Raw genomic sequence first — 15,469 nt, 5'->3', positions numbered from 1 at the left:
ACAAAGAAAACCAGGAAACACACTTGTCTTTCAGTTTTCTGCGCACATTTTTCTGTTTACTTTTTCTGCACACTGAGGCCTCGTTCACATCATTTAGCGCAGATGGCTGTGCGATCGGAAAGCAACGCGTCCAATCGCACGCCATCTGCGCTCCTATGCGGTGCGCTGCAGATCCCATTCATTACACTGAATGGGATCTGCGCTGCGATTCCCAAAAATGCGTGCAGTACGCGAGAGCGCAATCGCGCTGCCACGCAGCGCATATGATGGGAACGGTAGAAGGGCTGTCTATGCCCTTCTACCGTTCTTGCGTGTCGCACACTATACGCGCTGCCAAAATGCGCACGGCAGCGCGTATAGTCTGAACGAGGCCTAAGGGCCCGTTTCCACTAGGAGCGGTGCGATGTGGCTAAATAGCCGCATCGCACCGCAGGTGTCCTGAAACACATGCACGCCAGTGGAAGAGTTTCCACTGTGTGCATGTTGTGCGGAGCGGTGCAATCCGAAAATCTGCAGCATGCTGCAGATTATCGCACGGCCGCATCCGCCTGCAGCCACGTCCCATCTCCCCATGGACTTCTGCATCGGGAGATGCGGAAGTGATGCGGCCGGCGGCATCATTTACAAGTGGAAACCCGCCCTAAGTGTGTTTCTATGCAGGGAAACACATGTTTTTTCACAGCAGCTGATAATTGTAATTGATAGAGAAAACTGACAAAATGTGCAGAGTCATCATGCGGAATGACAATTTTTTTTCTGTGCGTAAAAAAATTATGTAGGGCCCGTTTCCACTAGACGCGTTGCAATGCGGAAACCGCTCTGCATCGCAACGCAAGGAAACTACAGCTACTTCACGTCAATGGAGTCGTTTCTATTGACGCAAATTTACCTACGCGATCAGGCACAATGCGACGTAGGGGAAATTATGGATAGCATGCTGCAGTTTTTCGCAGCACGCATCCAATCCCCATAGCCGCTGACGGGAAGCTGCATGATGCTGCATCCGGCTGTCCGGAAGACAACAGGAAGTACCTGCGGAGGGACGCGAGGCGATGCGGCGATCACCTCGCATCCTATTCGCCAGTGGAAACGGGCCCAAAAGGAAACCTGAACTGAAAATGAAAAGTCAAAATAAACATACACACGTCATACTTACCTCCCATGAAGTTTACTCATCAATCTCTTTCTCCTCTCCCGTACCCTGTTTGGCGACTGTGATCAATGGCTTCTCCGTCCTCCATTTTGAAAATTGCCATTACCCCATAACAGCTTCCCGGTCAGCACACTGGTAAAATGTAACAAGTGAGCCAACAGACCCAAGTGAGCCCATAGGAAAACATGGACGTTACCTTGCTTATCTGTTGTCCTTTCAGCTATAACTGACAGCAACTGATATGTAACCGACAGCAACTGATATATTACTGACAACAACTGATATATTTCAGTTCTGCCAAAATCTTGTCAGAATCGGAAGGAATCGATGTAAGAAGAAAATGGTGAGCTTCTGTTAGGAACTGGCTGCGAGGTAAGTATGAAATATTCATTTGCAGGTACCGTATATACTCGCATATAAGCCGACCCGCATATAAGCCGACCCCCCAACTTTTCCATGGAAAAACAGGGAAAAACGATTGACCCCCATATAAGCCGGAGGTAGGAAATGCTGGATTGGTGCAGGCCGCGTAATCCCCCCAGTGTGTCCCAGTATAGCTAGTATAGTGCCCAGTATGGGTATGTAGTGCCCCAGTATAGCTAGTATAGTGCCCAGTTTAGCTAGTATAGTGCCCAGTTTAGCCAGTATAGTGCCCAGTATAGGTAGGTAGTGCCCCAGTATGGCTAGTATAGTGCCCAGTTTAGCTAGTATAGTGCCCAGTTTAGCCAGTATAGTGCCCAGTTTAGGTAGGTAGTGCCCCAGTATAGCTAGTATAGTGCCCAGTATAGCTAGTATAGTGCCCCAGTATAGCTAGTAGAGTGCCCCAGTATAGCTAGTAGAGTGCCCCAGTATAGCTAGTAGAGTGCCCCAGTATAGCTAGTAGAGTGCCCCAGTATAGCTAGTATAGTGCCCCAGTATAGCTAGTATAGTGCCCCAGTATAGCCAGTATAGTGCCCCAGTATAGCTAGTATAGTGCCCCAGTATAGCTAGTATAGTGCCCAGTTTAGCTAGTAAAGTGACTAGTTTAGCTAGTAAAGTGCCCAGTTTAGCTAGTATAGTTCCCAGTATAGCTAGTATAGTGCCCAGTATAGGTAGGTAGTGCCCCAGTATAGGTAGGTAGTGCCCCAGTATAGCTAGTAAAGTGCCCAGGTTAGCTAGTATAGTGCCCAGTTTAGCTAGTATAGTTCCCAGTATAGCTAGTATAGTGCCCAGTATAGGTAGGTAGTGCCCCAGTATAGGTAGGTAGTGCCCCAGTATAGCTAGTAAAGTGCCCAGGTTAGCTAGTATAGTGCCCAGTATAGCTAGTATAGTTCCCAGTATAGCTAGTATAGTGCCCAGTATAGGTAGGCAGTGCCCCAGTATAGGTAGGTAGTGCCCCAGTATAGCTAGTAAAGTGCCCAGGTTAGCTAGTATAGTGCCCAGTTTAGCTAGTATAGTACCCAGTATACGTAGGTAGTGCCCCAGTATAGCTAGTATAGTACCTAGTATAGTGCCCCAGTATAGCTAGTATAGTGCCCAGTTTAGGTAGGTAGTGCCCCAGTATAGCTAGTATAGTACCCAGTGTAGGTAGGTAGTGGCCGGTATAGTGCCCTGCTCCCCCCGCTGCTATTACCTGCAGCGGCTTCCTCGTCCCCGGCGGCGCTTCCTCTTCCCCGCTCTCATGCCTCTATGAAGAAATCACAGCAGCGCGCCCGGCGCTGCTGCTCTGATGATGCAGGGGGCAGGAAAGAGCGCGGCTCCCTGTAGCGGCGATCTGCATCACCGTTACCATGGGAACCGCTCTTTCCTGCCCCCTGCATCATCAAAGCAGCAGCGCCGGGCGCGCTGCTGTGATTTCTTCATAGAGGCATGAGAGCGGGGAAGAGGAAGCGCCGCCGGGGACGAGGAAGCCGCTGCCGAAACAAGTAATAGCAGCGGCGGCGGGGGGAGCGGGCAGGGGGTAGCGGGGGCCGTGGACCACGGACCACCAGGGAAGACTCGCATACAAGCCGACCCCCCAACTTTTGACCCCCTTTTTGGGGGTCAAAAATTCGGCTTGTATGCGAGTATATACGGTATATCATGTTTTTATTTTAAATAATTTTACTCAGTTCAGGTCCACTTTAAGTGTGAACTAGCCCATTGATTAACATAAGTTCTCAGAAAACGCGCACAAAAACAGTCAAGTGTGTTCCCTGCCTGAGAATCCCCTATGAGGAGATGGACTGGCCCAAAACCTGTCAGCTTTTAACTGCCTGCTTTTTTTTTTCGCGATAATGGTCCTTTAAGTCTTCACTCACCAAAATATATCAGACTAAAGGCCTGGTAGACATTCTGCATATAAATAAAAGACTAGAACACATAATTGTTGAAATAATTAAATTTATCAATAAACTGGAAAAATAGGAAAACTGTACAAATAAGATAGCAGATTATTATACAGTATGTGGCCTCTTGCACACTGCACGCGATTCCGATTCAGATTCCGTTTTTTAATCAGTTTTTACATCCGATTCAGATTCTGATTTGCAGTTTGCTCCTTGCACACTGCAAATCGGAATCTGAATCGGATGTAAAAACTGATTAAAAAACGGAATCTGAATCGGAATCGCGTGCAGTGTGCAAGAGGCCTGTACATGTAAATTTTAAAGCAAGTAACGGCACAGAGTTTAACATTACAATCAGGGCAGTAGAAGCGTGATTCCTTTCTGACTTTTTTCCCCTTCTCGTCAGTCTTTGAGCAGCAAACAACATGTCCTGGTTGGTGTATTTTTTTGGGGAGTGGATGGTATGTACCGTATATACTCGCATATAAGCCGACCCGCATATAAGCCGACCCCCAACTTTTCCCTGAAAAAAACAGGGAAAAATGATTGACCCCCATATAAGCCGGGGGTAGGAAATGCTGGATTGGTGCAGCCCCCCAGTGTGTCCCAGTATAGCTAGTATAGTGCCCAGTATAGGTAGGTAGTGTCCAGTATAGCTAGTATAGTGCCCAGTATAGCTAGTAAAGTGCCCAGTATAGCCAGTATAGTGCCCAGTATAGGTAGGTAGTGCCTCAGTTTAGCTAGTATAGTGCCCAGTTTAGCTAGTAAAGTGCCCAGTTTAGCCAGTATAGTGCCCAGTTTAGTTAGTATAGTGCCCAGTTTAGCCAGTATAGTGCCCAGTTTAGCCAGTATAGTGCCCAGTTTAGCTAGTATAGTGCCCAGTTTAGCTAGTATAGTGCCCAGTTTAGCTAGTATAGTGCCCAGTTTAGCCAGTATAGTGCCCAGTTTAGCCAGTATAGTGCCCCAGTATGGCTAGTAAAGTGCCCAGTTTAGCCAGTATAGTGCCCAGTTTATAAATAACAGGTTCTGGCGCTGATCTTGAATTCTACCGGGCTGCAACAGTATTCAAAGGGTTCACTCTCATCCCCACCAAAATGCAAGTAAATAGAAAAAATAGATACCTGCGCCCTTACTTCTTAAAATAAAGAACTTTAATAGAACAATAAAATAGCCCATAAAACGTACTGCATATGACACTTCATACACACAATCATACAGACCTCAACTGCCACTCAGTATCCAACACTCCTCAAAGGTCTCCTCTGATGGCAATACACCTGTATGTCAATAGTGCACTATTGAGTCATTCCCATACTTCCAATATCAAAACGGAATTCCGTATAAGCAGTAAAACAGCAAAACTTCAACTTTTCCAAATGCGTTTGTGTTGCGTTTTAGGCACCTGAGCAGCGTTTCCCATGCGTTCTAAACGCCTCTAAAGATGCAACAGTAAGTTGACCTAATCTTCCGTAAGGCAGCACAACTTAATTAGCACAACTTGATCAGCAGTAACAGGTTTCCAAGCACAATAAAGTTCACAGCACAATGCCTGCGGCTAAGTCTTTCTGTATTGCACGGATTTCCAAAGACACTTGTAATCCGCCACAGCGAGTTGCCTGTATTAGCAATAGAAATTAGCATAGAGAGATAAAGGTGACTCACAAAACTCCTTAGGATATCGGGAGTAGGCAGTGGTATTCAAGAGTCCGTGTGATCTTCAGTAAGGCAATGAGTCCCGGCCGGTGACTCTCCAAGATGTTCGTTTGCCAGATAGACCCAAATGCATAACGGAACTCCGGCGTGGTCTGCCGGAGGTTCAGGTGACGTCACCACAAGTTTGCAGCCAATCAGCTTACTAGTTTCGGTGGGTCCGCCCTCTGAAGAAGGTGGGCGGACCCACCGAAACTAGTAAGCTGATTGGCTGCAAACTTGTGGTGACGTCACCTGAACCTCCGGCAGACCACGCCGGAGTTCCGTTATGCATTTGGGTCTATCTGGCAAACGAACATCTTGGAGAGTCACCGGCCGGGACTCATTGCCTTACTGAAGATCACACGGACTCTTGAATACCACTGCCTACTCCCGATATCCTAAGGAGTTTTGTGAGTCACCTTTATCTCTCTATGCTAATTTCTATTGCTAATACAGGCAACCCGCTGTGGCGGATTACAAGTGTCTTTGGAAATCCGTGCAATACTGAAAGACTTAGCCGCAGGCATTGTGCTGTGAACTTTATTGTGCTTGGAAACCTGTTACTGCTGATCAAGTTGTGCTAATTAAGTTGTGCTGCCTTACGGAAGATTAGGTCAACTTACTGTTGCATCTTTAGAGGCGTTTAGAACGCATGGGAAACGCTGCTCAGGTGCCTAAAACGCAACACAAACGCATTTGGAAAAGTTGAAGTTTTGCAGTTTTAGTGCCCAGTTTAGTTAGTATAGTGCCCAGGTTAGCCAGTATAGTGCCCAGTTTAGCCAGTATAGTGCCCAGTTTAGCTAGTATAGTGCCCCAGTATGGCTAGTATAGTGCCCAGTTTAGCCAGTATAGTGCCCAGTTTAGCCAGTATAGTGCCCAGTTTAGCTAGTATAGTGCCCAGTTTAGCCAGTATAGTGCCCAGTTTAGCCAGTATAGTGCCCAGTTTAGCTAGTATAGTGCCCAGTTTAGCCAGTATAGTGCCCAGTTTAACTAGTATAGTGCCCAGTTTAGCCAGTATAGTGCCCAGTTTAGCTAGTATAGTGCCCAGTTTAGCTAGTATAGTGCCCCAGTATGGCTAGTATAGTGCCCAGTTTAGCCAGTATAGTGCTCAGTTTAGCCAGTATAGTGCCCAGTTTAGCTAGTATAGTGCCCAGTTTAGCCAGTATAGTGCCCAGTTTAGCTAGTATAGTGCCCAGTTTAGCCAGTATAGTGCCCAGTTTAGCTAGTTTAGTGCCCAGTTTAGCCAGTATAGTGCCCAGTTTAGCCAGTATAGTGCCCAGCATAGGTAGGTAGTGCTCCCGGCCCCCCCGCTCCCCGCTCCCCCCGCGGCCGCCGCTGCTATTACCTGCTTAGGCAGCGGCCGCTTCCTAATCCGCGTTCCTCTTCTGAACTTCCAGCGTGTATCACAGCAGCGCGCCCGGCGCTGCTGCTGTGACGATGCAGAGTGCAATAGCGGCGATCTGTATCGCCGTTACCAAGGGAACCGATCTTTCCTGCCCCTGCATCGTCACAGCAGCAGCGCCGGGCGCGCTGCTGTGATACACTCTGAAAAGTTTCAGAAGAGGAACGCGGATTAGGAAGCGGCCGCTGCCTAAGCAGGTAATAGCGGCAGGCCGCGGGGGGAGCGGGGAGGGGGGGGGAGCGGGGCGCGGACCACCCACCACTAGACCACCAGGGAAGACTCGCATACAAGCCGACCCCCCAACTTTTGACCCCCTTTTTGGGGGTCAAAAATTCGGCTTGTATGCGAGTATATACGGTACTCCATGAAGTGATGGCCAGTGAAGTGCCCCGCGTTCACAATGTAAGAGGCATGGCACCCCACTCTGGCATCTGCTGCTGTCTGGTATTTCAGGCAGATGCAGTCACACATCTTCCATATAAAGTCTGCGTGAGTTACTGCCCTGTCACTGCGCTGCTTGAAGAGGATGTATGCATTCCACAGACTTTGCTCCAGGAGATTGCGAAATATTTTCTTGTAGTATTTTTTTTTTATTGTTTGTAGACTGCGGGGTAAAAAGTAATCACCTGGTTGGCTCTGTCCACTCCAACAACTGTGAAATTATAGTCCACCACAACCTGAGGTTTATCAATCTCTTTTCCTCCTCTCATTCTGGCGGGGACAGTGAATGTGTCGTGGACAATGCTGAAGAGACACACATCTTTTTTTTTCATGCAAGTGGAGAGCCAGCATTTTCATCTTTTGCCAAGCAACTATGTTCCCAGTTTTCAGCTTCTGCTTGACAAATGCTGATGGCATTTCCCACCTGTTAGGCCTAATGGTGGCATCCGTCTTATGCTTGATGAAGATCTCAAACAGTTCAGGGGATCTGTAGAAATTGTCAGTGGTGACACAATAGCCTTTGTCCAGCAAAGGCTCAACAAGGGACAGTACAGAGGATGTCGTCACTCCGTAGTCGCTGAACCTGGGGTTAAACTTGGTGCCCTTTCTGGTATACAATACAGTGTTCCAAATGAAACCGGTTGCCGACTCACATAGCACGTATGATTTTACACCAAAGTGGGCGGCTTGGATACTATGTACTGGAACCAACTTGGCCTCCCCTTATAGGCCATCAGGCTCTCATCCATGCTTATGTCCCTTCCTGGTACATAAGTGGTCTAGAAGTTGTCAACCACCATCTGATACACTTCCCAGATTTTTTATATTTGTTTTGGAGCAGGGTGGGTGGACTCCTCGAAGGTGTCGTTGTTGGTGAAGTGCAAATACTTCATTATCAGGCTAAACCGATATTTGCACATCACCGTTCCGAAGAAATGGGGTTACAAATGTCCTGTTTGGTGACCGGCTCCCATGTCCTGCTCCTGGAAAAGCACCCTTGTGGATCAGCCAGTTGTTGGGTGGCATAGCGGTTAGTCTCCTTCACTATTTTCTCAATATCCGCGTCCGTGAAAAAGAGCTGCAGGTAGGCCAGGGGGTTGTGCTCGCACTCTATCTTCAGGCCAGGTTCCCCAGTAAAAGAGAACCATGGGGGCGGAGGCGGAGCTTGAGAACTATGGGGCACCAAACGCGGACATCACGGACCTCGGTGGTGATGGAGTTACTGTCGCTACCTGGGTCAGATGACAGATCTCCAGGTGCATCGCTGTCACTTGAGTCCACCAGTGACTGCAGATCAGGATCACTGTCCTCAAACTCCACCAGTGCTTCTGCAGTGAGACGCCTTCTGGAGGCTGATGCCATAGCAAATGACAGGCAGGCAGAGGTCGGTGCAAACAGCAGGCAGAGAGTTGTCAAATCCAGGCAAAGGTTGGTACAGGCAGCAGGCAGAAAGTAGTCAAAATCCAGGCAAAAATAGGCAACAGTAAATCAAAGTCCAGGCAAAAATAGGCAAGAGTAAATCAAAGTCCAGGCAAAAATCAGTGCAGGGAGACGGCAGAGAGAATAGTCAAAATCCAGGCAAAAATCGGTAAGGGCTCAGCCACACTATAAGCACTTTTCTGAGCGCTTGGTGATTGATTAGCGCTTTTTAAAAATCACTCCCTTACACTTTCATTAAAATCGCATAAAAATCACCACGTTCGCATACGTGAAAAATTGCAGGGATTTTTACACGATTTTTACCGTAATTTGAATGAAAGTGAATGGGAGCGATTTTAAAAAAGCGCTCAGAAAGCGCTAATCAATCACAAGCGCTTAGAAAAGTGCTTATACTGTGGCTGAGCCCTAACAGGTAATCAGTGGCCAGTGCTGTTCGTGCGGGATCCAGGAAAGCAGAGCACGCAATGGTTTTTGCTAGCCCAAACTGAGCTCCGGCGTACCGCTTTCAGCTCCCAAAGTGGAGCCTGAGCTCACTTCGGAATTACCGCCGGGGGGGGGGGGGGGGGGGAGGGGGGGTTTAATATGACATTAGGTATGAATTCACTAATGGATTCTTTCTTGATTTAATAAGCAATCGATAGCTTCATGATAATGATCATTTGTGGAATTAGTTCCATGCTATCTTGAAGATATTTCACCATAAATATGTGAGAATATAATTGAAATGCTGCAAGACTATCATATTTGTTTATAGCGGCATTCTATCGGCCCCCTGCAGCTGTAATATCCCACGCCGTCCTCCTCCGATCACTTGTTCCCCGCCGTAATTATTCGTCTAACTAAGCAAAAATAACTCGTGCTTGCTCCCGATGACGCGCGGGAGTGAGAACGCACGGCCATGGCCGCGCAGCCGCAGTTCTATTCGTCTAGTCTAGACAAATAATTACACCGGTGACGGCGGTGGGGAACGAGTGATCGGAGGAGGACGGCGAGGGACATTACAGCCTGGGAACTGCCAAATTCATTTACAGATGGCCCGACCTCAGATTTTGGGTTCGCGGACCAAGGATGCAAACTTCGGCAAAAGTCTGCGAACCAGCGAACTCGGCGAACCACAATAGACTTCAATAGGCAGACGAACTTTAAAAACTAAACACTGTTTCTGGCCACAAAAGTGATGGAAAAGATGTTTCAAGGGGTCTAACACCTGGAGGGGGGCATGGCGGAGTGGGATACATGCCAAAAGTACCTGGGAAATTTACAGATTTGATGCAGAGCAGGATTATAATCCATAAACAGCAGAAATCACATTGCATTCCTAAATGGGAGGCATAAAGTGCTTGAAAACATTTTGCGTGTGTATACATGGATCAGGTAGTGTAAGTAGTGTATTGCTTCACACTGACTGACCAAACTCACTGTTTAACGCACTGCCAACTGTTCGGGCCATCTCTATATTAATTTCCTTTTAGAGCCGGATCACACTTACGTCTGCGGGAACCAGACACAATTCCCTGCAAGCGTTTTGCCACACAATATGTGTGTTTTGTCTGAGATTCCACCCATGGGGTTTTTTTTTACAATAACCAGTCATTTCAATGAGAATTTGCATGCATTGTGTAGAAGAGTAGTACATGTTGTATCTTTTTTTAAACACTATGCAGAATTGCAGATGCCTCCTGAAAATGCAGCAGCCCCATAAAAAAATCATTACATTACATCATTACATTTTTTGGGGCATTTGGCATTACAGCAAATGCTCCCAAAATGCACTTGTGTGGTTGCTTTCTTAAACAATGCAGATCACCTGACTATCCTACTGCTCCTCTACCACTGATACATTTAGCCATATACCCAAGAACAAGCATGCAGATCAGGTGCTCTGCTAAAATTGTAGTAGTGTACTGAAACAGTAATGCAACACATAAGTGTATAGGGGCCCTATTGTTTTTGGTGTGCAAAACAATGCTTAAAGAGTAACTGTTAGGCATGAAAAACAAAATCAATTCTCTATTTCTATCGGTTGATCATATAAAAGGTATGCTAAAAAGGCAATGCATAACTTAAAAATCAATCTTACTTTTTATTGCAAAGATTAATCCTCATGTCCCCAGCTCCTTAGTACGCAGCCAGTAATCAGCCGCAAAAGAGAAGTTGCAGTGCAGGCTGGGGCAGGGGCGGGGGGGGAGGAGTTTCTGCACAGACACAGCTAGTTCAGCCTGATTGGCTGCAGCCTGTGTCACTTTCACTCCTTTTCCTCTCATTGGCTGCCTCCCATGACTGTCCGTGTCTGCCCCCTCCCCACACTCCAGCCCGACAGGCATCTCCGCCGATTCATGTGGGCAGTGGCCGCCACCACCGTACCGCATAGCATCCATGGGGACCCCCGTCCCTGCTACCATTTCCTTAGGGATTCCCTGCCTGAGACATAACGCTCGCTATTGGTGTGGGGAGGAGGGGGGAGTAAGGGAGGAAATTACCTCACTATTGGCTTCAGCTGGAGGGAGTAAAGATGGCCCCTGCCAGCGAACAGAATTCTCTCCATTTACCTTTTTTTCACTGAAATCAACACTTGGACTGTGCAATACACATGTTACGTAAGTAGAGCAAGTATTTATCTACTTATGTCATTTTTTATCTGGCATAGTATGGCTGACAGCTCCTCTTTAAGTTTAACCCTGGGTTCTGATCGAATCCTTGACCATAAGGCCATAAAACACACTTAACACTCAAATTAACTTTTTAAACACATTATATCTGAAATAAAGTGAAAACACTTTTGGCAATGTACCATAATCCAGATTACACAATATGTATGTCAGGTTCATGCTCAGCTGAACTTTACACTAGGAACACAACTATGCCCTGGGCTTTATCCTTACAGCAGAGAAGTACTTAATTATGACTGTTTATTTTGTGAACTTGCAGTACTTTATTTTATTACAATTTAAATGTATTGGGAGATGGTGGCAGTACATTTATTTTGTCGACTGACTCTAGGATCCAAAAATGTATCCAACTCCTTGACTCTGACTCCCCCTGGCTGTAACACTCATCACAGATTCCCTATTAATCAATTAAACGAATTAAACGTGCACTCCTGTATTACCACCCATTTAACACCATTACTTACATGTCTTTTATTATATAAGTAAGGTATTGAAAGAATCCGGCGTCTGTACTGCAGTCCCAACTAGCGATCTGCGACACCAATCAACTCAGCCCAGCTAATAACTTTTTTTGGTCCAACTTACTCCGCCCACCGTGTGACATCATATCGCTGCCGCTCCATCGGCCCTACACTGCCTCGCACATGAACAGAATGCGTCATCAGCTGTACAGCTGACTCTGCCTGTACAGCCTCGGCCCAGCGATGTCGCCTGAAGGATCGGTTCCCGATTCCCATCAGGCGATGTCATACAAGCATGTGCCTTAAGAAATGAGCTTGGGGTTGATGTTGGGTACTGTGTGGAGGAGGTAGATGTGAGGGGTGTGTTAGCCAGCAGGTGAATAATATAATTGTAAAAATAGCACATGTCTGAGCAGTACAACTTTTCTTCTGTCTTTTGTAATGGTAAAGGACCAATTGAAACAATTTGTTACCAGCAATTGTTCCTAGTGAACATTTTCTGACCTGCAACGTTAGTGTTGTCAACTTAGCCTTGTCTGACTGCACGTCTATCTTCGCTCTGTACTCTGCACATACATTCTGATGGACATATACTGACCTCTACTTGCATCTCACCACTAGTGATGGTCAAATATCTCAAACGAACATTTGTGGACCGTTTGCAAACTTTGTTCATTAAAGTTTGCAAAGCGAGCCTCTGTGGCAGACCCCATGGACTTTAATACCAGACAAACTTCTAAAACCTTCAGGGTAGGAACACACTAGGCAGAATTACATATGCGTTTTTCATAGCACATAGTGGAAAACGCATATGCGATTCTGCCTAGTGTGTTCCTACCCTCAGGGCATATTTGCTGCTACAATTTCTTGAGTTAAAGAAACCTGAACAGTCCAACCTGAATTATTGCAAAATCCTTCTGTTTTAAATAGGCAAACTTTTGTTTTGCTTAACATTTTAGTAAGATGGCTTTTTGGTCCTTTGTAGCCCCTTACACACTCCAATGAGTTCTGGTTCACCATGAGCTTGCTAGGTAGTCTAACTCTTGGTGCTTCAAGTCCTACTCCATAGAGCCACATTAATCCATGCCATGCACTGAGGAGGATCAACCAATCTGAAACAGTCTGTATGCATGTTGGATTATTGTGGCTCTGCACAATTAACAAGCTGACACATCATTGCATTCCAGTGGTTCTAAAGGTGTGGCTAGCTTACAGGGACAACAAAGGATAATTTGCATATTAAGCAGCGTTGCATCGTGGAAGACATCATATGCCCACTCCAACCTGAATTATCCCAAATACCTTCTGTTTTAAGAAGGCAAACTGGTTTTTGTAAAAACTGTCCAAAAACAGGGGCAGCGGCATGGCAGAGGCAATGGCAAAAATAGTATAGTACGTATAGAAATATAATAGTATTCTACGCAGAGGCTTTTTTTTATGTGCACATGTGGAAAATCACAATTTGTCTCTAGTTTTTAAAATTACGTTCTTTAGAATGGCCGCCATGTTTACCTGCCATAAAAATTGTTAATTGCAGCCACTGTAGGAGAGGCCTGAAATATGTGACATTTACCTGCTTAATAAATTGTTAGCTGCAGCCACTATAGCAAAGGTCTGAAATATTTACCTGCCTAAAAAATTTGGTAGTTACAGTCACTGTGTCAGAGGCTTGAAATATTTGCCATGTACCTGCCCAATATACTCTAGATAAAAATGAAGTGGGGCCATATTTTATACTGGGCAGTGGTGAAGGATAGCTGTGGGTGGGCATGAAGAATTACAATTTCACGTCCATGCTGTGACCCTTTGAAATCCATGCTTTGTTTATTTTTATTAATGTTACATAGACCACACTAGGAGAGTTTTCTTAACAGTCACGAGTTTGCTTATCAGACACCGTCTTGCTGCACTAAACATGCTTTTCAATAGGACACTTGGCATGGGGCAAGCCAAAAGCTGAATGGAAAATTGAACCTGCTCTGGCTACAGGTCAAGCCTGCACACCCAGAATCCCAGGGGTTCTTCGCTCCTCAGAGTATCTACATTGATCATTAATCCAAGGTAGTCAGATACCGGTCTACATGTCACTGGAGGTGTTCCCGGAAGGGTGAACGCAGAAACCTCCTCTTGATGCACTGGATGGAAGAAACATCTAATATTTGAATTTATTAGCACATTTGCACTGTTCTTGCAGGCATGAGATTATTGCAGACTTGGGACAATTACTGATTTGCATTTATATAGCGCCATCATCTTCCATAGCGCTTTATAGAGTTGCCAACTGTCCCTCAGAGGAGCTCACAATCTAATCCCTGCCATAGGCATATGACATTGTAGTCTAGGGCAAATTTAGGGGTAAGTCACTTAACTTATCTGTATGTTTTTGGAAAGTAGAAAGAAACCGAAGTGCCCTGAGAAAACATACAAACTTCAGGCAGATAGTGCTGGAATTCAAACTGAAGACCCAGCGCTGCAAAGTGAGAGTGCTATCCACTACACCACTTTGCTGCCCATTACAGGCACCTCTTGGAATTGCACTTCCTGTGCTACCACCCAGAAAAGAGGAAACACTGAACCAGAGCACACCTAATATGCCCCAGAAAACTCCAGAGACCGTGGCCAAACTTAAAAAGGTTTGGAGGGGAGGGCGAGATGGCGACAATACCTCAGATGAGGAGGCTGTAGGCCCCTCTTCATCATGGAGGCCATAACATGTTGCCACTTGCCAGACCAGCCTCAATACCATCACAACCAAGCTGGAGGAGATCAAGACAGATGTCTTGCTCCGTCGACATGATATGAAGCAACTGCGTTCCCAGGTTACCGAGACAGAGGAATGCATTGGCCTCCATCAGGAAGGCATTCAACCTTTACAACCTGCCATAATGGATGCACACACTGAATTTAAAGTGATGAAAGCATGCCAAGATGACCTGGAGAATCACAACAGACGGTCTAATATTTGCATAGTTGGTCTGCTGGAGAAGGCCAAGGGCCCTCGCCCTGCAGATTTTACGGAGAAGCTGCTAACTGACATATTTGGCCGGGAGTGATTCTCGCCTGTCTGTCATGGAACGAGCACACAGAATTACACCAAAGATGCCAGCACCAGGTCTCTCTTTTTGCACCTTTATCTGTAAATAACAACTACAGAGATCGTGATGCCCTGCTGCAGGTGGTTTTGGTGCACCGCGCTCATCGCCAAAACTTAGGTGTCGTCTAGCAGTATTGTTATACTGCGTGGGTGATATGACAGTAATTTGGGGTTAATTACATCTCCTTCTGAGTTGTGATGACTCACAGTGGGAGAATACACCATGTTCCCAAATATTATGCAAATTATATTTCCCTCAGATTTTCCTAAATAGTGGATGCAAGTCAGCATCATCTTTTAGTCATCAACCATTAAAGCATTATTCAAATATTACTGAACAAACTTCCTCATGATAACCGGATTTATTAAAAAATAAAAAACCTTAAAATGCACTGTTCAAAATTCTTACGCACAACAGAGTTTTAAAATATTTTATAAGCTGAAAAGATCTGAACATGGTCATTTGTTGAATTTGCAGTATTAGGAGGTCTAATATCCTAATATCCTATAACCAAAAGCAATTTCAATCAAAAACATTTTAACAGGTCAAGTTATGTATTAACATAGGACCCCTTATTTGATGGCAGCTTCAGAATTCTTGCACCCATTGAACTTGTGAGTTTTTTAAGAATTTCTGCTTGAATTTCTTTGCAGGATGTCAAAATAGCCTCTCAGAGCTGCTGTTTGGATGTAAACTGCCTCTCACCCTCATATATATTTTGCTTCAGGATACTCCAAAGGTTCTCAATATGGTAGAGGCCAGGGGAGGATGAGGGCCACAATTTGAGTTTCTCTCCTTTTGTGCCGATAG

At 45.8% G+C, this 15,469-nt stretch overlaps 1 protein-coding gene across 8 annotated transcripts in view; it reads right to left on the bottom strand.

Annotated features, from left to right (window-relative positions):
* FAM120B (family with sequence similarity 120 member B) overlaps positions 1 to 15,469 on the bottom strand; it is a 748,069-nt gene that overhangs the window by 255,380 nt on the left and 477,220 nt on the right. The window lies entirely within an intron of this gene.

The sequence above is a fragment of the Hyperolius riggenbachi genome, chromosome 4, assembly GCF_040937935.1.
Source record: "Hyperolius riggenbachi isolate aHypRig1 chromosome 4, aHypRig1.pri, whole genome shotgun sequence".
Taxonomy (NCBI): domain Eukaryota; kingdom Metazoa; phylum Chordata; class Amphibia; order Anura; family Hyperoliidae; genus Hyperolius; species Hyperolius riggenbachi.
The sequence above is the reverse complement of the archived record's forward strand: the minus strand, read 5'-3'. Positions and strand labels throughout refer to the sequence as shown.